Source organism: Ursus maritimus, unplaced genomic scaffold (genome assembly GCF_017311325.1).
Source record: "Ursus maritimus isolate PB19 unplaced genomic scaffold, ASM1731132v1 scaffold_17, whole genome shotgun sequence".
In the NCBI taxonomy this organism is placed as follows: domain Eukaryota; kingdom Metazoa; phylum Chordata; class Mammalia; order Carnivora; family Ursidae; genus Ursus; species Ursus maritimus.
The window spans coordinates 38,176,419-38,199,910 of NW_024424119.1; the positions used below are offsets into that span (position 1 = coordinate 38,176,419).

A 23,492-nucleotide genomic window follows, 5' to 3' on the forward strand; every position below is an offset into this window, starting at 1 on the left:
TCATCGCACATATCTAAGAAGTAAATAGATCTGTGGTAACGTTTGTGGAATGTGGTAGAGGCCTGGCACTTGACGCTCCAAAACTTTTAGTGTTCCTGAAATAGTTTACATCATCTGCTGTCCTTCGCAAGGCACTGAAGAAATCGAATTTTCTGGTCTGCAATACTGAATGAGGCAAACCCTCTGCTGCCTAAGAAAACCGCAACATGGACATCGTACGGCAAAAGGTTATCACCATCTGTATTGTATCAAGCCTCTGATTAGCTTGTATAAATATCTGGCAGGGAAGTAAGCCCCCCTTGTCCAGCAAAAGTCAGTAGAATGATAAAAATGCAGGGTTGTGTAACATTGTTCTAACACCCGAGATCCATCACCATTACACAAGACTGCAACCCCACCCCTACCCCCCAAGTCAGGCCACAAGGGAACTGTTTTGAAAAATGGTCTCGAAAGAAGAAAAGAAGTCACAACAAATCTGATGTGGGGACCATATTTGCCCTGGGTTTCCATTAATTAAAATACATGTAAAGAGGATACCGATGCAGCAGAACCTGTCGTGACCCACTGTGGCCCCACGTGCCTGAGGACGCTAACCAGAGGAGCTCCTAAGTCATCTCTGAAACAAGCTGTTTAAGTTGATACCGATTGTGACTATTATTAGAGCCCCTCTCCTCCAGGGAGCCGGAAATTAGTAAATATTTTCTGTATTTCAAGTTGTTTTCCACATGTATCTTTTTCCTTGTTAGGAAACGTTAAGTACAAACAAGACACCATAAGCTACTTATAATACTTACCTCATCCTTCAAATCCTAAGCTTTCGCCAAATTGCATCTGTTATTTAGTTAATATTTTTAATTTGAATACTCAAATATTCTTCAATTGAAGCAGTGTTTATGGTTCAGTACTTTCGAACAACATTTCTGGGGAAAGAAGTTCTTCTTCATGTGTTCGTTCATTTTCTGGACTTCAAATATTGTCTCCTTTTTTTTGCGTTTATCTCATCTTCCTTCCTTCTGAGTTTGGTGGAAACGTCTGAAGCTTTTCCTCCCTATGCCTGTCTGTGCTTTATGCACTCTTGTGTCTCTTCCTTTGCACCTCTTTTTTTTTTTTTTAAGATTTTATTTATTTATTTATTTGACAGAGATAGAGACAGCCAGCGAGAGAGGGAACACAAGCAGGGGGAGTGGGAGAGGAAGAAGCAGGCTCATAGCATAGGAGCCTGATGTGGGGCTCGATCCCACAACGCCGGGATCACGCCCTGAGCCGAAGGCAGACGCTTAACCGCTGTGCCACCCAGGCGCCCCTCCTTTGCACTTCTAATTAAGAATTAACCCTGGCATTGCATTTTATTTTTCTTGTGACGGTATTTCTTTATCTTGCACATTGTCTCTTTATTTCTTTCAGCTTCTCAGCCAGGTTTGTTCTCATGGTCATCTGTTGTTTATCCTCTTGTGTCTCATCCTCATTTCACTGTTTTATTTACTTAAGGGCACGGAACAAATGCTTTCTAGGATTTCGTTCTATTTTTCATAGTGAATTCTTGTACTTTATCTGTAGCTTACATTCTATCTTTATTTTATTTGGCAGAAGCTTTTCAAAGAAGCCGGACAGAGGGGTTCTATCGGATAGCGCAGGGCAACATAGATAGAACCTCATCCCAGGAAGAAAAATTACCGAAAGCCAAGAGCAGGCCCATCAGAATCCTCTGTAAACCCAAGAACTGCAAAAACAACTTGAAGATTTAGAAGAATACACAACTTAATACCAAGAGAGGAAGAAAATAAGCACAGTGCAATGGTGTTTGCATCACTAGGATTTAGAAAGTCACAGCCTCTACGAGAACAAGGACAGAAAGCCATGGAAAGAGAACAAACAGGCTAAGAGGAAAACAAGCAAGTGTGGGTGCAGTGGGATTTTATAAGAAAATTATGAAGGAAACCCAAAATATAAGGAAAGACTTAGAAATCCACGTTGGTGGTAGTGAGATAAAAATCTCAGAAATTCAAACTGATACAGTTTAGTACAAACTTCAACGTACAAAGTTGCTGACTAATCTCATAACCATAGAAGTACAATTCCAAATACAAATACTTCCAAACCAAATTCAAATAATACTCGAAGAATCTTTGTCCTTTATTCAATAAGGCTTATTACTCAAAGGCAAAAATCGGGTAAGGTAGTAAATCTTTTGCTGTAATACAACATAGTAATTGTCCCAATTAAAAGAAAATAATAATCCAAGATGCTAAAAGCATATTCAATAAAAGTAATTTCTGCCTATTTTAATTAATAAAAATTTAAGAATAAGACACCTCATTAATATAATAGATTGTCTATCTCAAAGCAAACAATGTAAATCATGCTTAACTGTGAAAAACTCACAAATTTCCTAATTAGATGAGAAGTAAAGCCGCAATTCTAAGTATTTTCACTATTATTTAAAATCCTCTTGAAATTTTCAGCCAAGGCAACAAGACACAAAACCAGAATAAATATTACATTTTTTAAAGTTTCTGCTCCTTCTCAAAAAATCAAAATTAGAAAGCAAGAAACAAATTGGAAAATGCATTCATCAAGCTTGCCAAATAAAGGTCTTTATAAAAATCTTTATAGATTTAAAGACCTTTACTGAGGTTTTTATAAAAATCTTTTACGCATCTCTAAGGAAAAAATAGAGAAAAATAACAGAAATATAGGTGAGTATTTTGACCAAAGAAAATAAAGAAAAAAAAATTCTATTTGTCAGAAAATGTGAAAAACATTTCATTTCACTAAACCAAAATAATGTATGTTAAATAACAGTAATACTATTTTTTCATTTTCCAAATAGCCAAAGATCTTTTTAATTAAAATTCTGTAAAACTTATGAGGAAACAGATATTTCCATCGGGGATGCCACGTGGACTGGTAATATTTGGGAGTACAGTGTGACAAAGTGACAAAAGTCTTAACAATTTCATACAATTTGAACTAAAATTCTACACCTAAAAATATCTTAAGGAAATAAACATGGATACACAGAAAAAAGAAGATTAAAAGGATGTGTATCCCAGAATAATTTACAATATGAGGAAATGGAAATGGTATAAAATTCCAACAATAGGTGCGGTTTAGGAAATTACAGGGCAAGCATGAAATATCATTACAATGATATTGTTGCATAATAATACATCTTAAAAGTAGGTAACCCGATATGATATGAATTAGTGTGCATGTATGTACGCAAGGACTGCATGTGTGGGCATGTCTGTATTAGTTTGGCTGAGAGTATACACATCAAAATGTTGACTACCTCCTGGTTGTATTTGGGGAGTTTTATTGACTTCCATTTTGCAGTTTTATATCATTTCTAAATTTTCACTTTCTCCTCTCTATTCTTCCCCTGGGAAATGTCATGTAAACTCAGAACTTTGAGTCTTACCTATAAATAATGACTCCTAAATCTACCTCAAATTAAACTCTTTAACTTGTAAAGTGAGGTTCCGTTGGCCCAGTGGCACCTCTGCCTGAACGTTCCATAGAACTCTCAAACTCAGCATGCTCTCTCTGTGCACAAAGAAGGGCTCCTTTCTCCTGTTTTCGAGATACATCAAATGTGATCATCATCTATCCCATTGTACAAGTCTGCATCTAAGAGTGATTACGATGCGTCCTTTCCGATCTATCACCTTTAGTAATCCATCTAGATGTATACCCTTCACTTCCGAATTATCTACCTACTTTTATTTTTTTTAATAATTTTTATTTTGTTATATTTGTCATCATACAGTACATCCCCAGTTTTTGATGCAATGTTCCATGATTCATTATTTGCGTATAACACCCAGTGCACCATGCAATATGTGCCCTCCTTAATACCCATCACGGGCCTATCCCAATCCCCCGCCCCCCTCCCCTCTGAAGCCCTCAGTTTGTTTCCCAGAGTCCACAGTCTCTCATGGTTCATTCCCCCTTCTGTTTACCCCCCCTTCATTCTTCCCTTCCTTCTCCTACCGATCTTCCTATTTCTTATGTTCCATAAATAAGTGAAACCAAAAGATACAGATGTAGCGAAGAGAAGGGCCATATGCACCCCAGTGTTCGTAGCAGCATTGTTCACAATAGCTAAATCGTGGAAGGAGCCGAAATGCCCTTCAACAGATGACTGGATTAAGAAGATGCGGTCCATATATACAATGGAATATTACTCAGCTATCTACCTACTTTTAAACCCTATCCCTCTAGCCGTGGTTCAGGTACTTCTGTCTGGATTATCAAAAAACAAGAGTTGTTTTAAGGTCTCTAGCTGAGGTTGATCTTTCAAATTCATTTTCTGACCTACCCTCAAAGCTATCTTTCTGAAATACTAATCCAATCATGTTTTAAAGCTTCCATTATCCCCCCTCTATCTGTAACGTTTAAATTTCTTTACATGTGCTTAGACTAATCACTCCTATACTTCCAGCCACATCCCCTACCACACCCCATCTCCTGCCTACCCCCGCAACCTACCTCTCACACTATGTGATCTATTTGAAGGTTTGGGAACATACCATTCTTCCCTTATGTTTGCTATACCTGGAAGTTCTTAACAAATCTTTCTCATCTCCTAATATGTCTACCTCCACTCTTAGCAGCCTTTCAAAATCCAGATCAAAGTTCACCCTCTCTTTGAAACTCTCCCAAATTCTTCTGCTCTGCAGAAAATATTAAATCTGACTCAATAATCCCACAACATTCCATTACACTAACCCTATCATAATTATAGTTAACTTATCTGGCTATATCCCCAAGCTAAATGCAAGATACTCTATGGCAAGAATTGATTCTTTTATTTTTACTCTACTGATGATCAAAAAATAACTACCACACAAGTGGATGGAAGAATCAATAAACATATGCCTTAATTTTCACCAGTTGTATGTTTAACATGCAGAATAAATAAGTTCTAAGCCAAACACTGTTGTTACAGTAAATTCTTTTCTACAATTGTGAAATGAAAACTTTATAAATATTGTATTTAAACTTATTTTACCAAATCCATATGGAACCTCTATTATATATAAGGCACTGTGGTAGGGTTTTTACTTATACTATTTGATGACACAACAGAACCATTAACTAAAAACAACTAAGCCAAAGCTAAAACAATGACAATAGTATATCTGGGAAGAATATTCTGCAGAACCTAAGTTTTCCTATTTATACTGCAATACAAAATAAATCACATTTAGGTATCTAATATGTCTCATTTATTTTAAGTATTTACTCAGCCTTCACAGACCGAAATTCTAGCATTAAAAAAAAAATCTTGGCTCAAATAACATTTAGGCTATTTGTTACAGTCTAGCCAAATCACAGAAGAACTGGAGGGTCAAAAAAGAACTTAATCTCAGATTTATGGTCACAGAGTTTTTCCACCCACATACATGCTTTCGTTATTAAACATGGACACAAATCATTTTCAAATGGACCCATAGGGACAGTGCATCAAATTGGGAAAGGGTGCGTACAGGAGTTGATGAGTAGCTGACTAAATTCATACTGTAAAAAACAACAGAATAAACAGGCAGAAGACCAAACAAACTTTCAATAGTGCTGAATTCCACTATTCATTCTATAGACACACAAGGAATAAAGAAAATCTGGATAGCAAAGGTTAAGTCATCAGAATCCAAATAAAAATGAAAATGGGCTAAATGACATAACATTTTAAGTGAATTGTTAATTTGCTACAAGATAGCAAAATCACATTCAACTTGACTATTAATTTTGTTATGAATAAATGTATAAAGTGGTTTCAGTTGACATGTAAAATGTCTGTGCAATATGACCAAATGAGGGCCCATAGAGTCAAACACGTGATGGAACTTGTTCATGTACCTCACATTAGGAAGGCAAAGGAGAAAGTAAGATGATCTCAAATGATAACTGGACATCGGTTTGCGATTTTACAAATGACTGAGGCAAAAAATACAGCAGCACTTACTTAATAACACACTATCATAAACCAATGGGCAAAATCATGTTTGAAACATTCTCACTAAATTCAGGAAGACAAGAATACCCCATCACTTCTATGTGAGAAGTCTAGCTAATCTGATGAGGCAAGGAAGAGATCTAAGTATAATAAAAAATTATTCGTATTTCAAAAGAAAGAATCGAACTGAAAAGAAATATTGGGAGATGTTGAGAGTGATGCATGAGAATATTTTAACTGCAAAATTTTGTTGTAACAGCTGACGAATAATACTTAATAATTCAACTGTGGTAGATCTCCATGACAAAATATACTTGAAAGGTAATTTTAGGAGAATTTTATTGTATGGGAAATTTTTCATTAAAATAAAAAATGAAATGAAATTAAAAATTATAGACTGCAGCTTTACTATATATTTACATATTATATATGTATTTCCATGTACACATAATAAGAGTAAGAGACAAAACTATAATAATTACCATATTTTCCTACTTAATCTAAAACTATTCATGAGTATATTACTTCCATAAAAAGGAAAAGAAGCAAAAATTATTTTTAGAGAAAACACTTGCAAATGGAAGTTAGTAAAGACTTTGAATGGTTACCCTCAAATTAAAGGTATTTGCACAGTTTCAAGATAAAAATTAGGAAGGATGTTTTAACCACACTTGGTTGTCAATAAAAATTGGATATCCACTTTATTAGCTTAAACCAAGTGGGAAATGTATTAGTAACATAAAGGACTATCTCTCCAAACCCAAGAGCAGGGAGAAGAACTGAGTCTCAAGAGGGACTGGAACCAGGGGGCAGCTGGATGGCACAGCTGGTTAATCATCCAACTCTTTGTTTCAGCTCAGGTTTGGTCGTGATCTTAAAGTCATGAGATCTCAGAGACCAGCGCTGGGCTCTGCACTCAGCATGGAGTCTGCTTGAGATCCTCTCTCCCTTTGCCCCCCCCCCAACTCATGCTCTCTCTCTCTCTAAAATAATAAAAGTTTTTTTAAAAAAAGAGAGGAACTGGAACCAGGAACAATCAAGCTGCAGGTACCAATAGTTGCTCCCTCCAACCTTCCATTCATTTCCTTCTGGGGCCATGCTGTATCTTGTCTGTTTCTGTCAACACATCTTTGTTCACTCCTTACACTGATGGGATTCCTCTGGTTCTCTGTGCATAGTCTTAACGTTATACTTCCCACGTACTGGTGGAAAAAAAAAAATTTACTCTCTCGGAGCATTTTTGTGCCCTACTCCAAATTCCCAAGAGAAAGAATATAAATGATCCATCTCAACCTCTGAATTGCCACTCTCAATCCAAACATAAAGGGACAGCCTCTCTAGGTGGGCAAAGGACTGAGAATGTATGTGGTTCTCAGGGAAAATGATTGTTGATTGACACACACTAGAGAAGAAATGAGCTACAAAGAAAGGAAAGAATTGAAAGCTATGCTTGGACTTATCCAGTAGAAAAACAGTTTTGAAAATGTATCAGAGCAAACTGTCCTTCCAGAAAGGCATGAAATGCCAAGGAAACAGTGTAGATTTTTGGGAGAATTCAACTGTGAAAATTTTCCTCAGAAAGTAGAAAAATCTTATGATTCAAAGCTGTCAGGAAGGAAACGATGTCTTCTTACTAGGTATGTTAATAGCATCTATGAAGGAAACATTTATCAGGAGCTTAGACAATATAAAGGATACAGATAATCTAACCATTATACTGCAAATATTTGGGCTTCAGAACAACCTAACTTTTCTAAAAGCCAGATAAACTTCAGATCAAATGTACTGACACAGGAAATTCAAAGGGGGTGGAGGTTGAAAGTAGATTTTTAAGTTCATGAACCAACTGTGTATTTTTTTTTATAATTATCCAAAAACACATTTAATTGTGACATTAATTAGCATTCCAAATAAATGACACCTTGTTTTGTTTTTCTTTTTTTGTTTTGTTTTGTATTTTGGCTTGTATAAATGACCACATCAATTACCATTCTAGAGCAAAAGATTCTGTGTCACATATATTAAAATAAAAAGCCCTGAAATTAAACCCCAAACGATCTAACGTTGAATAAATTAGAAGACTTATTATATGTAAATACTTAAATCATCCATCAGTGACTCTAGTAATATTTAAATATGTAATCATTCAAAAATGTTGACTTTTAAAATTACTTTGAGAATAATATAGTCTAGTGGATTAACCAATTCTTATAATTTAATTACATGCTCACCCTGTGACACTGTAGACAGTGTTCCCTAAATATGCACTGGATACATAAATAAATCTAGCTCATTACCTAAGGTATTTAAAGAAAGGTTTTGCCAAGCATTGATGACTATGGAGCTGATTGCTAAAGCGAGGGTTCTTTCTACCTGAAGAAACTACTAGAATAGTCATAAGGAGATTTTGTTTTTCTTTTGTGAAATGGGATGGCATTCAAAAAAAGAAAAACAGGAATATTATGATGCACAGGAGCATTGTGTATCCCAGCTTGAGATAAACTGAATTTAGCTGGAAGACCAAGTTTTGTACGGAGGCTTGGCATATACATTTATAAATCTAAGTTTAGGCTATACGATAATTTGAAAGAAGGACTAGATGTACCTAGGACTAGGAAAATGAATTCTGTTGAGTCATATTTGTACTTGAATCAAGAGTGTGAAGTCGAGAACTGATCACGGATTAGAGAAACCTAAGAATACAGGCACTAGACAAATGAAGAGGACGAAGGCGGATGTGTTGCAAACAGAAGACGATCTCCCACTGCCTCGGTGCCTTGGTCTCTGCAATGGCTGGCCGATGTATCTGTACAGCACGTGAGGTGGGAAGGCAAGGCAATGAAAGTACATTGTACAAAAGTGGCATATGAGAGCCCTGGACTGAAGGGGGATCAAGGGGATGGGGATAAGAGTGATCACTTGGGACTAGCAGGTGTTTAGAGAGTGTCCATTCGAATGACAGTCTCCAAATGCTCGCTTCTCCTGGTCCTGCATCTGCTCCATGTGGCCTTCTGCTTGGCCATCCACAGACCTAGTCCCCATCACGGCTGCCCTTTCTGCCTCACATCTTTGCAATGAACTTCAATGATGGGTATGTATGAGAGGGCCCTGCACCTAGTAGATCTTCAGACAACAGAGCAGAGGGTAGTCCTACCCGATTAAGGATTTAGACTCTGGCTCAGACTGCCAGCATGTGGATTCCAGTACCTTGACTTACCAGCAGCGTAACTTTAATCAAGTTACTTACATTCTCTGTGTCTTGGTTTCCTCATCTGTACTTGGGGGATAATAATACTAACCTACTGGGGGAGATTCTGCTGTTGCGAGGATTTAATGAATTCATACAGGGAAAAGTGCTTAGAGTGGAGGCTGACGAGCAGTAATTACTCCTCACCATTATCATGATTGGTAAAAGAAACTGCTAGCCTGTTGCTGGAATATGTCTGTCAAGTAGATAAACCAGACAATGGAACCAACATGTTGTTCAAAGATGTGAATGAAAACAAATAATCCTGTTTGTGGAGGCTGAGAAGATAGCTCAGGGGATTTAGGAAAATTATGACTCTCTAACCAATGACCAAACGCTCCCACCAGAGCCAGGAAAGAGGTGATAATGCCCTGGGCAGAGGAACAGAAAAGTAACTACTTGACCTTTGCCATTATGAGGATGACAGAGCAAAGGGCAGTGTGGACAGTGATGTGGAGAGGGGATGCGAGTTCACAATTCAGATGCCTGCAGATTCCCTTCTGAACTCACTGCATGGAGTTCTCCACAGAGGTGCTGTGGGGGTGGCCCCCTTGATCAGATTTAGGGGGAAAAAGGGAGTCACACCTGCCTGAGATCCTACTCATCACTTCATATTGCTCCCTTGGGAAAGTGGTCTGAAGAGTGAATTGGCTAAAATTACTAAAATCCATCATTTGAAAAGTGAAGCATCCCCTAAACAGTCCTTTGAGAAGATGTCATAACCATCCTCGTTTCAGTTCGAAATCAGAGAAGCACAATACTCTCCTTGATAGACTAAAATTTAAAATGCTAAATATCCAGAGAGATGTCTTTACCAGAACTCCAAGGTTATAATGAATATCATTTTCTATCCTGGAGCATATATAAAATCAAATAAGATGTGCTCTCTGTCCTCGTCAAGCAGAGGGGAGACAGGCATCACCTCCACAAGTGCTATGATGGAATTACATACTTAACCAGATATGTCCCTACAGTATTTCTCCACATTTTAGGAACATGTCAAATAGGTGAATACTGATTACCTGCAAATCCCTGCAATGTTCTCTACTGCTACGACTTCAACAATCTCTGCCTACTAAATTCTGATAGTAGGTCTTATGCTTTGAAACCGTAGGAGAAAAATGAAATTTCGAAAGAGCGAAGAGTGAAAAATAAAGAAAAAGCCACTGGTGCTTTCCGGGTTTGTGGACCAGCAGATGCCGGCCCATGTGTGTTCTTTAGCGAATCCCCCACCTTCTCTCAGATCCCACTTCCAGGAGTCTACGTAACTTCTGACTACTGGAGCTGTCTTGCTTAGCGGGCAACCAAGTGACTTTACTCCAGCTCCTTCCTGTGGTTCATTCTTCACCCGTGGAAAAGTCACACCTCTTGGCTTTGCAACGTTCTGATAGGGCAGGCCATCCTGAGGACCCTTCTTGCCTGCAACAGCAGACCCTGTCCACACCTCCCTGTTCTCATATCCCAGACTTCAACCTGCCAGCATCTTTATCTCTTCATCAGAGGGCTTGCTTTGGTGCCTGGAGACCACTCTGCCCACTCGCAGGGGAGGTGACAGTGACAGAGAATTGGTGCCCTCCACGGAGCCCCTCTCAACAGCGACAGAGCCCTCTCAGTTTCTCAGTTGTGGTCATTCTAAGGCTCGAGCTCTACCCTGGCCCCCCTGGTAGAGCTCAGCACTAGTTACCTTTTCTGTTGTTGGTTCCCTCCCCTGTCTTGTGTCCTCAACGTTTACTAGGATCACCTCCCAAAGAAGCAACTTGCTCTTGAATCTTCATCTCAGCGTCTGCTTCCGGTGAACCCAAAACAGAGACATTGGTCATGTCTTTGGCTTGCTTCTTCTCCATGAAATTGGCACAGAGACAAATGAAAGCTTCTGCCCAAGTAAATTTCCAGCTGAGCTGCTGGAAAGGAAAGCCTCACGTGAGGGACAGAGAGATCTGCTTTCAGTATGAACACCGCTCTCCCCCAGGAGATGCCTGGTCTGCTTGTCTCTGTTTATCTCTTGCTCCCAGATTCTCTAGTGGTATAGACCAGAGTTAGGTCCTGGGCAAAAGGTGAGGGGGGATTGATTTCGTACGGTCTATTCTGCAGTCTGTGAACTTTAAGCAAATATATCATTCTCAGTTATTAGTGGCTCTCTTCAAAATGTGGAATGATCCGTGTGCTTTAGGTCAAGCCATGGATCCTGTTGCCAAATCTGGGACAAGAGAGAGTCCCACATAACATCCTGTTGCAGATAAGTATTTAAAATACACGTTTTTACTACCGACCAGATATAAAAAGTCTAAACTTTAGTATCTTTATTGCTAGAAGATTCCAACAATAACTGCCTGAAATCATTACTTTTGAAGCAACATTTAAAAGCCAAGCGTGCATATTTTGAAGGAAATTGTAACTAAAAAGAGAGCAATCTTGGCGAGAAAGAGTAATGTGAAAAACATAAACAAAAATTGCTTAATTTCTTTCAAAGTGAATTTCAGATTCATTTGGAAAGGTAAAGCCTATAAAATAGGATTAAAATGACAAGGCTCACAGATATGACTCAACTGGTGTAGGTCAAAATATGTGAGCCAAGTTGAAAGAAATGCCAGGATCAAAACACACCATCAAACAACACATCTGAATGTGCCTGAACATTCTCCATCAACAAGAGCAGGCAAACAGAATTTTACTGAACCGGACCAAAAAAAAAAAAAAAATCACAATAAGAAATGAAGCCTGACAGAGAATTAATTGAGGCAAATGGGTCCTTTGAGGTGATCATTTCATTTACATGTGATAACATTAAAGGGTTAGAGTCCTTCTTCCTCGAGAATGTTCTTTGATGAGGATTACCAGCAAGAGTGACAGACACGGACAGGGCAGTGGGTCGGCGTCCCTCTTGGTGTGTGACAAGACAAAGCAGGGCCACATTCTCCTGACCTCTCAGCAAGGTGATGGAGTCAGTGTCTCGCACCATCTGTAGCCTCAACACGCCTCTCTGCTTCACATCATGGCCAGCTGTCCAGGCTCCTCTCCTCAGTGAATAACTAGCTTGACAAGCAGTGAAACAAACAAACAAACAAACAAACAAACAAACACTATCGTCTGTGTGTTGAGTTGTATGTGAATCTGGATTCTCAAGATCCAGAGTGGCATTAGGAGAGAGGAGAAGGACAGCTCAAGTGAGTGACCGATCCGAAAGGCCAGTGCTTTCAACCCAGTATGATTCTCCAGCCCCAAGAGACTTAACGCTACAGCACCTGGCATCTGACGAAGGAAAGACTAGAACCGTATCATTTCAATTTCTTAGATAATAAGTGAAACCGTCGTTTTATTTATTTTTGTAAAGATTTATTTGAGAAAGAGAAAGAGAGTGAGAGCAGGGAGATGGAGCAGAGGGAGAGAGAGAATCTCAAGCCAACTACCCCACTGAGCAAGGAGCCCCACGCAGGCAGGGCTGGAGCTCATGACCCGACTGAGCCACCCAGGTGCCCCTGAAGTGTCATTTTGTTTCTTAAAGCAGAGCTGTATTGGGGAATAGAACACAATATTCTCCCGAATATATAAGATAAAAGCGGGAACATAAAAGGATTTTCACACTTGAGCCCAATCACTTCAGGCTATGCCTCCGGATACCCGAAAGGCAGGTCTTCAATCACCTGCGCCCAGGTAGACACTGATGTTTTACTTCCTACTACGCAGTCCATGTTCACTGTAACCCCTTTCCCAAACGCAGGAGAAATGGATAGATTTAAATAGGTAAAGATACTACCTGTAGATAACTTCTGTTAATAATTTAAATTTTTTCTTCCCAGCTTTTCTTCTCAGTGTGGATATTTAATGAAATTGGACCTAGGTTATATATGTGGTTTTATAGACTGATGGTAAACACCCACAGAGAGTTCAGCTGATTTAATATGCTATTTGACTGATTATGTCATTAGTTTTTAAAAATACGATTTTATTGACTACAATACATTTCAGTGTAGATATAGTATTTTCTTAAATCGTGGTGAGTTGTTGGAACTTCATGGTTAACTGCCTCTAGTTTCTGTGTGGAGTGTCAGCCACCAGTTACCCTCTGGTCCCCCTACACCACCATTTCTCACTCTTCTGGGGAAGAAGGTTTCCCCAGCTGCTCCCTCTAGCCTTTGGTTGCCGGGAAAGAGCGCTCTCCCCTTTACAAAGTCAAGCTCCAACACGTCCAGAACTGTCTGTTCCTGGTGAAGCAAGTCAATTTAATTTCAAGATTCAGTATTAGGACGCTGTGCACCTAAGCCACCTTCTCCGTGCACAGGAGACAAGGGCATGTCTGATTCTCCACCTGCTTTTTGTGTTGTATTAATTCAATTGATCTAGAACTCAGGAGAGGTGAAGGAAGGTATAATTTACTGAGTCTTCCCAAACCATAGCCAGATTGTTTCTAAATTTTTCCTATTCCAAGTAATGCTGGGATGAATATCCTTTCACAGAATCTTTGAGTATGTCTTAAGTTAGTATTTTCTAAGAAATTCCTTGATTGGTAGTTACTTGGTTTTAAGATTTTTTTTTTACTTTGAAGACTCTGTAAACATACTGTCAATTTATCATAATGTTCTGGAAACATAAGGCTCAAAACCACCAAGTTTTAAATATATAGATGTATTATGAATGTTCTACATTGAGAGGAAGAGCTTGAAGACATAAGAAAGAAGAGGAAAGACTTGGAGGAAGGTCTTCTTGGCTGAAGGTAGAGACCCTCACTCTAATACATGTAAGGAAGTATGGATACACTTGAGTGTAGAGGTGGAGCTAATGAAAATTTGAAAAAGTTTGTATCTGAAAAAATAAAGTGTACACATTTTAGACACATACATGTATATACATTTAAAATATCACCTTTGAAATTTTTTTAAAAACTACATTTTGCATTAGCAGCCAATATAACCTATAACAAGGCGTTGCAGGATGGCTATTATACAATGAAGGCTGTTAGGAGTGGCTCAGCAGGAATGAAGGAAGCAGTGCATCAAATGCACGTATCTCAGGGGCACCTGGGGGGCTCAGTCGGTTAAGCATCTGCCTTCGGCTCAGGTCAATCCCAGGGTCCTGGGGTTGAGCCCCACATCGGGCTCCCTGCTTGGTGGGAGGCCTGCTTTTCCCTCTCTCTCTGCCACTCCCCCTGCTTGTGCGTGTTCTCTCTCTCTCTCAAATGAATAAATAAAATCTTTTTAAAAATGCATGGATCTCAAAATTTATTTTATATACTCTAGCAGCACCTTAAAACTGGAAAAATACCCAACGTGGATTTTACTTATTCAATGACTGAGTAAATTTACTAAGTAGACTAACTTTGCTTTGTAAATGATTCAATCATGGAATAGGTTCTGCAAAGAACTTTCTTTAAAATGTTGCTCTCTACTAATACTGTGGGAAGTTATTTTTTCCTTCGTTTTGGATTACGTCTATTCACATCCAGAAACAAGGTAGCTGACACCACTGCAACATATATAGTAATGGGAATCTATCCTCAAGTGTGTAGCTTTCACGACTCCTGCAGCTCTGAAAGAAATATATGGTCTAAATTTGAAAAATCTTTATTGCTTAACTCTTTACACAAATAAAACAGCAGCTGCTCAGATGACCTCATGAGAAGGACAGAGAGCAAAGAAGATACATCCTTTAAGAATCTTTTTATGAAGATTGATAAGAAAATATACCTACTAATGTGTTGCAGATTTCACCTTCTGACCACTATCATTCATTTCAAGTGAAGCACTGTAACAACATCCAACATACATCACCAGCTCTCACAGAGTTTTCCCTATCCGCAACTGGCCTCCAAACCAGAGAAGGTTACTGTGCGTAAGCAGAGTCCCTGCCAGAAATTCATTCTTCATATGGCCTGGGGAGCTTTAGAGAACAGTCTCAAAAATCAGGGGAAGGCAGACACAATACAGAACAGGAAATTCCTTGTAATGTAGAGGTCTCTCAACCTGACAGCTTACTCTAGAAAAGCGAAAGAAGCACCATGTTTTCCTGAGAAACACTGACTTGGGTTTACTAAATTCATGATAAAAAAAAAAATACTGATTTTATTTTGTAGTAGGCATTTTCTCTCCATCACTTTCAGTACAATATTTTATTTGGGAGTGGATGCCATATTATTTAGAAGCTTCTGGCTCCTGGGAAACTAACATCAGTAGTTTTTGTTGCCAAAATTTAAATGGATTGCTCTGGAACTGTGATAGTTTTTATTAAAAGAAATATGATCGAGCACAAGAGTGAAGATGTTTCAGTTAGGCAAGGCCCGGGTCTTCCGTCTTGAGCTGAGTGCCATTTGAGAAAGAAATGAAGTGGGATTTCCAAAATTTCCCTGGTTAGACGCAGGCTCTTCCTGACATACTGGTATGGAAAAAGACTACTTATTACTTCCTCAGCGTCCATCCTCTCCTCCCTCTTCAAGGATGGGCATGAGCCCAAGTTGTCCCAAATGAGATCTACCCGGAAGTATTATGTGGATGGCCACAGAGTCTCCTGAAAGAATGATGTGACTGTGTTCGCCCTGTCCTCCTCCCTGGGATCTGGGATAAGCCCCTGATGGTTGGAGCTCCAACAGCCATATTAGACCACTGAGGTGACCTGAAAATGGTGGAGCAGAGAGCTGGCGGAAAGACTCTGGATCTCTGAAGACATTACCTTCCTGCCGTATTAGAATTTTCTAACATTTTAAAAAAAGATTTTGTTTTATTTACTTGTCTGAGAAAGAGAAAGCGCAAGCAGGGGGGAGCGGCAGGTAGAGGGAAAAGCAGGCTCTCCACTGAGTGGGAAGCCCAATGCAGGACTTGATCCCAGGACCCCGGGATCATGACCTGAGCTGAAGGCAGACGCGTAACTGACTGAGCCACCCAGGTGCCCCTCTAACAATTTTCAAAACAATCTGAGACAGAAAAACATGTTTATTGTGTTTAAGCCAGTGGTACTTTAGATGTTTCAATTACATCCAGCTAAACCTTCTCCCAGCTAATTCACTGGTTTAAAAAGGGAGCTCAGAAGAGAAACTAGAAGGGATTATACCATTTCAGGCTCTGCCAATGATTGGTCTATGTCAGACCATGGAGTAGCAATCAAGGACCATGAAAGGAAATTCCATGAGCCAGGTGGGAATTCTGATGAGTTGAGACAAATCACACCCAGAATTGCTACAGATTCCAATTTGTCAAGCGAAAGACAAAAACTCAGATTTAAAAAAAAAAAAAAATGCTGTCTTCTGATTTCAAAGTATCTGCTAGAATTAGAAAATATATTGTATGGGGGGAGGGGAAAAAGAAGATATATATGTACAAACACACACAAATGTGCACGTATACACATGTGTCCAATTGAAATATATCCATCAAATGAAAAGGCCTGAAAACCATGGTTTATGTCTTCTAAGTTAGAGTGTTTGGTTTTATGTCTTAATGTAACACTTTTGTGGCTCTAGAAATGGAATCTTCCACTTCTCCCTAGCTTTTGATATAACTCAAGACATGGAGGTAACATGGTCAAATGTAGGCAAGGATAGGAAATGGCGGGCAGGGGAGGAAAAAGACAAGATGACAAGTCAGAAGACAGGACTGACTCTGTGGCGTTTACTTAGCTTTGTGACCAGCATTTAGTAACCTAACTTCTTCTAGAATCTGATGCTGTTCCTATAAAACTTGAATCTTCAGAACTGATTCTGTAAAATCTTAATACGAAAGCACTGTAAGTTATAAATCACTTTACAAATTAAAGGTATATCTGATCAAGAATGAATACATTTAATAATTCCATGGCCACGATGAAGAGAGATCCTCTCTGAGCAAATCTGTACCAGGAGGACAAGCAGGGGGTAGGGGATGGGAGAGACTTTCCTATCCTTTGACCACAGAAGGGAAGTAGGACAGAACAGACCATCCTCTCTCTGTGTCTAGGCATTCAAGCCTTTGACCAAGAGTTCTCACGATGCATTTCAATCAAACATAACATACTAGCAGCAGCCCATAATGATAACAGAAGCAGTAAGGTGTACATTCTTATTATTCTACTTTATGCACTGAGGACTCATTCAATTCATTCATTCATTCGTACTTCTGAAGTTTGTATGGGATGACAAAACAAGTTCCTATGTAAGACCAAGGCAATAGGAGAATTGTTTAAGAGTTTAAGCAGCACAAAAGAGAGCACATTTCCAGAGGGACATTTAGAAGTATATCTTATCAGTATTGAACCCACTTAGCTTCTGCATCAGTGAGCAACTCCTGATATCTAAGTCATGCTCCAAGTTTGGACCAGCTGAATCCACTGCAGGCGGTATGACTCCCCCCAACCCTTTCCTCTAGGAAAGGAAAACTCAAACCTCCCTGACTCCTTCAGCACTGGACCAATAGAAAGCCTTCTGGAAAATGCACAAAGGCTATTAGAGGTCTATTGTATGAAAACAAAATGGCCCTAATTTTATTCATCAGCGTTTTAATCTAGCACCATCTTGCACGTCTCCAGATTTTATTAGAAAACTTAAAGACAGATCCTTTCCTCCCATAAGGCTGAGAGACCAGATCTGTCTCCTGGTAAAGGTGTGAATGTGTACTAGTGTGGACACATCACAATGATGCTCTTTCCCTAAAGCTAGGAAGAGCTGCTGCCCATCTCTTCCCAGTCTTCCGGTCATCTAAAGCTCGAATTTTTGGTGAGACAGCACATTCCCCACCAGAGGCTCATATTTCTGGAACTCTGGAATGATGGAAAAAGCAGAAATTTTTTTCAAAGGAAGCTTCGTGCTGTTTGTTTAATAGATATTTAGCAAAAGTGAAGTAGGAATGAGGGGCTCTGCTTTTATTACAACTTGAAATGCTTAAGAGGTGTAGAGCCTTGCATTCATTGTGTGGCCAATCCAAAAGACGCAGTTTAGGAAAGGCAATTTATAAATACACAGTGGCGAGAAAAACTAAGAAGAAAGGTCATTATGAAAAAGTCATTCCTTGGGGGCACCTGGGTGGCTCAGTCGATTAAGCATCTGCCTTCAGTTCAGATCATGATCCTGGGGTCCTGGGATCAAGCCCCGCATTGGGCTCCCTGCTCAGCGGGAAGTCTGCTTCTCCCTTCTCCCTCTGCCCGTCCCCCTGTTCATGCTCTCTCTCTCCCTCTCCTCTCTCTCTCAAATAAATAAATAAAAATCTTAAAAAAAAAAAAAGAGAGAAAAGAAAAAGTCATTCCTTGGAAAAGAAAATCTGAAGAGCTTTGTGTTTATTTCATAAAGGGTTTTCATGTAATTAAGTTCAAGGGGCTAAATCTTCCTCCCATTCTATCAACTGTGTTTCTGGAAGGATCTGTGCTAACTGCAGATTCACTGCTTTAGTCCTTGCCCTCTTTGATGAGTGTTGGAGGATAATGTCTAAAAAGAAAAGGTCTACACTGCAGTTTATCTATTGAAATAAAGTGTGATATACTCCCCATCAAGCTGTACAATTCCACTGTTATCCTTTTTGTTTAATCAATCAGATATGCTGAAAGCTAACAGCAAATTTCATGCTGGTAAAGGAAATTCTACACAATGAGATTTTTACATAAGAGGAGTAAGGTGTGTGGATTGTGAGGGGTAGTCATGGACTTGCAAGCAAGCATGTATCTATCTCTACATTATTGTGCCTTCTGTACTTGTCTGCCTGTGTTTGTGTCTGTGTATAGTTGTGTGGACATTCAGTTTCAAGCAGAAATGGTTTGAAAAACTAATTTTTCTGGGGAAAATAATTAACAACCTTAAGAATATCTCTGTGATTTTCAATTTCCCTGCTCACACGCACAGTCCATTCCAATAATACCATTCTGCACACACATGGGAACCTGATGAACTGTCTAATTTCCCCAATGAAATGTATTAAGTTTCACATCCAAACCCAAACTACACAGCTTACAGTTTTCAAACTAATTCTGCAATGAAACAGGCTTGCCTGATCCCCATGCAGAAACCCATATTCAAACTTCCACCAATGTCATCTTTAAACATCACTCCTCTTCTATCAACTTTCTCCCAATATCCTATTTTAATTATACCTAACAATACTCATCAGAGGTTTGGAAAAGTTATAGTGAAGATACATAAGTTTCCAAGTTAACCAGGGACTGAGTCCAGCTGACCCTCTCCTGCACCTTCACATAACCCAATCCAAGTGAGAAAAGAAAAATAAAATCAAGGGGAAGTTCAGCGAGCACCAACTTTTGAGAAGGCTCGGTTTGGTAGATTACAAATGGATTCGGATTGAAGAACGACACTGGGAACCTTCTTGGCAATTTCACTTTCCAAGACAGGATGTAGTATTTGGAAGGAGAAAGCTGAAGACAGAGTAGGTCTTGAGGCGAGCAGTGTGTACTCGATTCATTACCCATTTAACTGTTTTGGATCAACGTACTCAGAGGCCCCAGACAAACCTGGCCAACCCAAACAGAAGAGCTAGTATATGGTGAGTTTTTCCCTGATGCAGCAGGCTCTTCTCAGATGGAGTGGGTGGTGACATCAGGAATAAGGCCAGACCTAGGACCTCATGAGTACTTGGAGTGGGGGCCAACGAAGAACTGGATCTGCAAAACTGAACCCTGCCTGGTGAAACAATTCAATAAAATGGGAGCATCTTTAAGGAATTACTTCATCTCCTGGAGGCAAAAGCTTTTCAAACTTCATAGGAAATGAAAAAAGCACAAATGAAAAGAAAAATAGATTCAATCAATTGATAAAATGATAGATGTTATCACCATGAAGAAATTTAGAAGGCAAGTGAAACACTGAGAAAAACCACTTGCCTCATACTTAGCATCGGGAAGGTTAATACCATTAAGATGCAAAGAGCATTTGCAAATCAATAAGAAAAAGAACCACCTTCAAATAAAAAATGGATAATAATCCGAAAATATTTTAACAGAAATTCAAAAAAGCAGAGCTATATATGGCCAATAATATATGAAAAAAGTGTACAGCCTCACTAAAAAGGAAATGCAATTTAAAATGGGACTATTTTTCACATATAAAGTGGGATGGGGCAGGGGGGGGTGTTCAAATGACACTAACCTATGTTGGCTGCATCCTAAATACTGATCCAGGCACTGCACACAGGGGTGCAATTTGGTGCCAATTTTCTGCAGAACAACTTGGCACATATACCAAGGGCCTTAAAAAATGGGCATACTCTTTGATGCATTAATAGCTCTCACTTTAGAAATTTGCATTGAGGAAATTATTAAAGATATGAGCAAAAACTTAGTCACACAGTGTTGTTTATAACAGCCTAAATATATAATAATAGCTATTTACATGATAAAAATAAAGGCATATTCTATGGTGGAATACTATGTGACTATGAAAAATGATAAAGTAAAAGTATATTTCTTGTTATGGAAAGAAGACTAAAAATACGGTGGAACAGAAAGTCAAGTTAGAAAAGAGAATGTACAATATAATCCTTTTTTTGAGCAAACACTGTTTATGCATGCACAAAAACATACCTATTATTTAAACAACTGCTAAAAGTCAAGAAAGGTGTGTATCACAATATTACAGTGTATTTATAGGAAATTTGTCTGATTATTTTCCTATAAACTATTTATTATCAGTAAAATAAAATGTATTTTAAAAGAAAAAAAAATGAACCAAAGAGACTTCGGCAAGAATCCAGTTAGAGAAGATATATTCAGAAAATGAACAATGTTTCTGTACAAGAATAATCATTTACAATTGAATCTGAAAAGCTGCTATTCATGGTAGCAATATTGAGTAGAATATAGTTAGGTCTAAATAGGAACTTTATGCAGGACTTAATTACTAGAAATCTACGAGTTCACTAAATGATATAAAAAGAATTGTTTATATAAAGACATACCATATTTTTTACTTGAAGGGGACTATTATAAAATATAAGTAATCCACAACTTAATTCAATATGTCTGTATTGAAATTAAAATCCTGGTTGCTTTCATTTGAAATATGTGAAAATGAATTAAAAATTCATAGTAAGTAATAAGTACATAAGAACTGATTTAAAAGGGATAAGAAAAAGGGAGAATTTGTACTGCCAGATATTTAAATATACTGTAAAGTTATAATAATTAAATCACTTTCACAGAGCTTAAAAATAATAAATAGATAAGACAAACTAATAGAAAGCCAGAAGATCAAATACCCATAAGCATTTAGTGGATGATAAAAGTGGCATTCAATTAAACTAGAATAGGATGGATAGCTTTCAAGCAAATGATGCTAAGATAACTTGTTAACTACTTAATAAAAAATAAAATTAGATATCTTTGTCACACCATACACTAAAATAAGTTCCAGATGGACTAAACTGTTAAATGGAAAACATTTCTCCAATTTGGGAAATGAAAAGGCCATTCTAAGAATACAAGCAAATATGGGATCTTAAGGACAATGTTTAATAGATTTGAATATATAAAAAGTTACATCATCCATCTAATAGCACTGCAATAAACAAAAGTAAAACGCAGTGACCTGGAAAAACACCTGCAGCATATACAAATAGGAATTACCAATCTTACTATATAAAGAGCTTTTACAAATTAAGGGGAAAAAAAACCTAACATGTACTATCAGTGCAAAATGGGCAAAAACTATGACCAGGTAATTATCAAAGGAAAAATACAAATGCCCAGTAAATGTACTGGAAAACGTTCATCCTCAACAAAACTAAAAATGTGAATTTGCTGAAATGATACCTCTATACAACTACAAAATTGGCAAAGATATCTAAAATAATAGTGCATGTTCTTGGTGACCATATGGCAAACTTACTGCTGTGATACTCTGCTGGTGGAAATGTAAATGTACAGGACCCTCCAAGGAAGAACTGGACACTATGCATCAAGAAGCTTACAAATGTTCATATTCTTAAATCAGGAACCGCTACAGAAATTCTTCCTAAGGAAGTAATCAAAAGGGTGCACAAATATTTGTGTTTATCATAACTTAGTTAATAAAAACCCTAAGTGTCCAATAACAGGTGACAGGTAAAATAAATGACTGTGTATGTATTCAATGGAATAGTATGCAGCTAATGTAGCTATCGAATAGCTACATTAGATACATAATACACGAGTGCAGATCATTTTTGATCTAACAAATGAAAAATGCAGGCTACAGAACAGCAGGACACCACTGTGGTGAAAAGTACGCACAAACGTGCACGCTGGGCGGCTGTTCAACAACATGTAAACAGTTTTTTAAGGGTGATATAGTTCCACCCCCCCCCCTCATTTTTCCTCCTTTCTGTTTCATTCATTCTACAAATAATTGGCTTGCTGGTATGTGTCAGACATTTCTGTATGTTCCGAATTTTCTTCAACTGAATATGTATTACTTGGTAATCAGAAAAAGTTAAATTATGTGAAAGTCCATCCTCTATAACTGACTTCCTCTTCCAGATGCTAAAAACCCTGCAAAGGTCTCAGAGTAAAAATAAAAAACGCATGCAGTTAAACGAGTATCAAAAGCATAAAATAAAAAAGGAATTGAACTATTCAGTTCGCTCTACCTCTTACCTTTAGAGACCCTTCATAAAACACACTCACTCACCTGTTCCAGCTTGGACACGGTCTGTCCCCTGCAAGTGTGAACGTGAACCGCATCTTAAGGACCCCTTCCTAAGACGGCCCTCAAAGAAGACCGCTCTGAGGAGCCTGCCATCTCGCTAAGCGGTTAAAATCCACGACCCGCTGGGACCCTCTCAACAATAGGAAGGTGGGTTTGACTCTGATTCTGGGCACTGGGACTTGACGTGGGGAGGCGGCGGCTTGCCCGAGGCGGAACCCGGGTCGGAGGTGAGCCGGCAGCACAGGGTGGGCAGGGCCGGGGGCGAGGGCCGCGGCCGGGAGGGGCGGGCGCCTTACCGCGGCTTGCTGGAAGGCGCCCTTGGTGTAGGTGCCGCCGCCGCGGTAGGTGATGGCCGGGATCTCGCGGCTGAGCAGCGCGCACTTGTGCTGGTGCGCGCGGCGGTGGGAGATGTAATCGACGCGCGGCACCACGTTGTTCTTGGACGAGAAGGTCACGATGGCCACGCGCGTGGCCGTGGGCACCACGGGGAAGTCGGACAGCAGCTTGCGGACGAACTTGAGCTCGCTGAGGAAGTTGGCTTGGCCCACGCTGGACGACTCGTCCACCAGGAAGACGAGCTCCAGGCGCTCGCTGAGCTCCCGCAGCCGCCGCACGCGCCGCCGGAACGCCTGGCCCAGCCGCTCCACTTTGCTCTCCGCCGCGTCCTCGCCGGGCGCCGGCGGCGCCGGCAGCCGCCCCGGGGC

At 39.3% G+C, this 23,492-nt stretch overlaps 1 protein-coding gene across 1 annotated transcript in view; it reads right to left on the reverse strand.

The window, feature by feature from the left end:
- Positions 1 to 23,492, reverse strand: part of SVEP1 (sushi, von Willebrand factor type A, EGF and pentraxin domain containing 1) — a 186,264-nt gene that overhangs the window by 161,586 nt on the left and 1,186 nt on the right. The window lies entirely within an intron of this gene.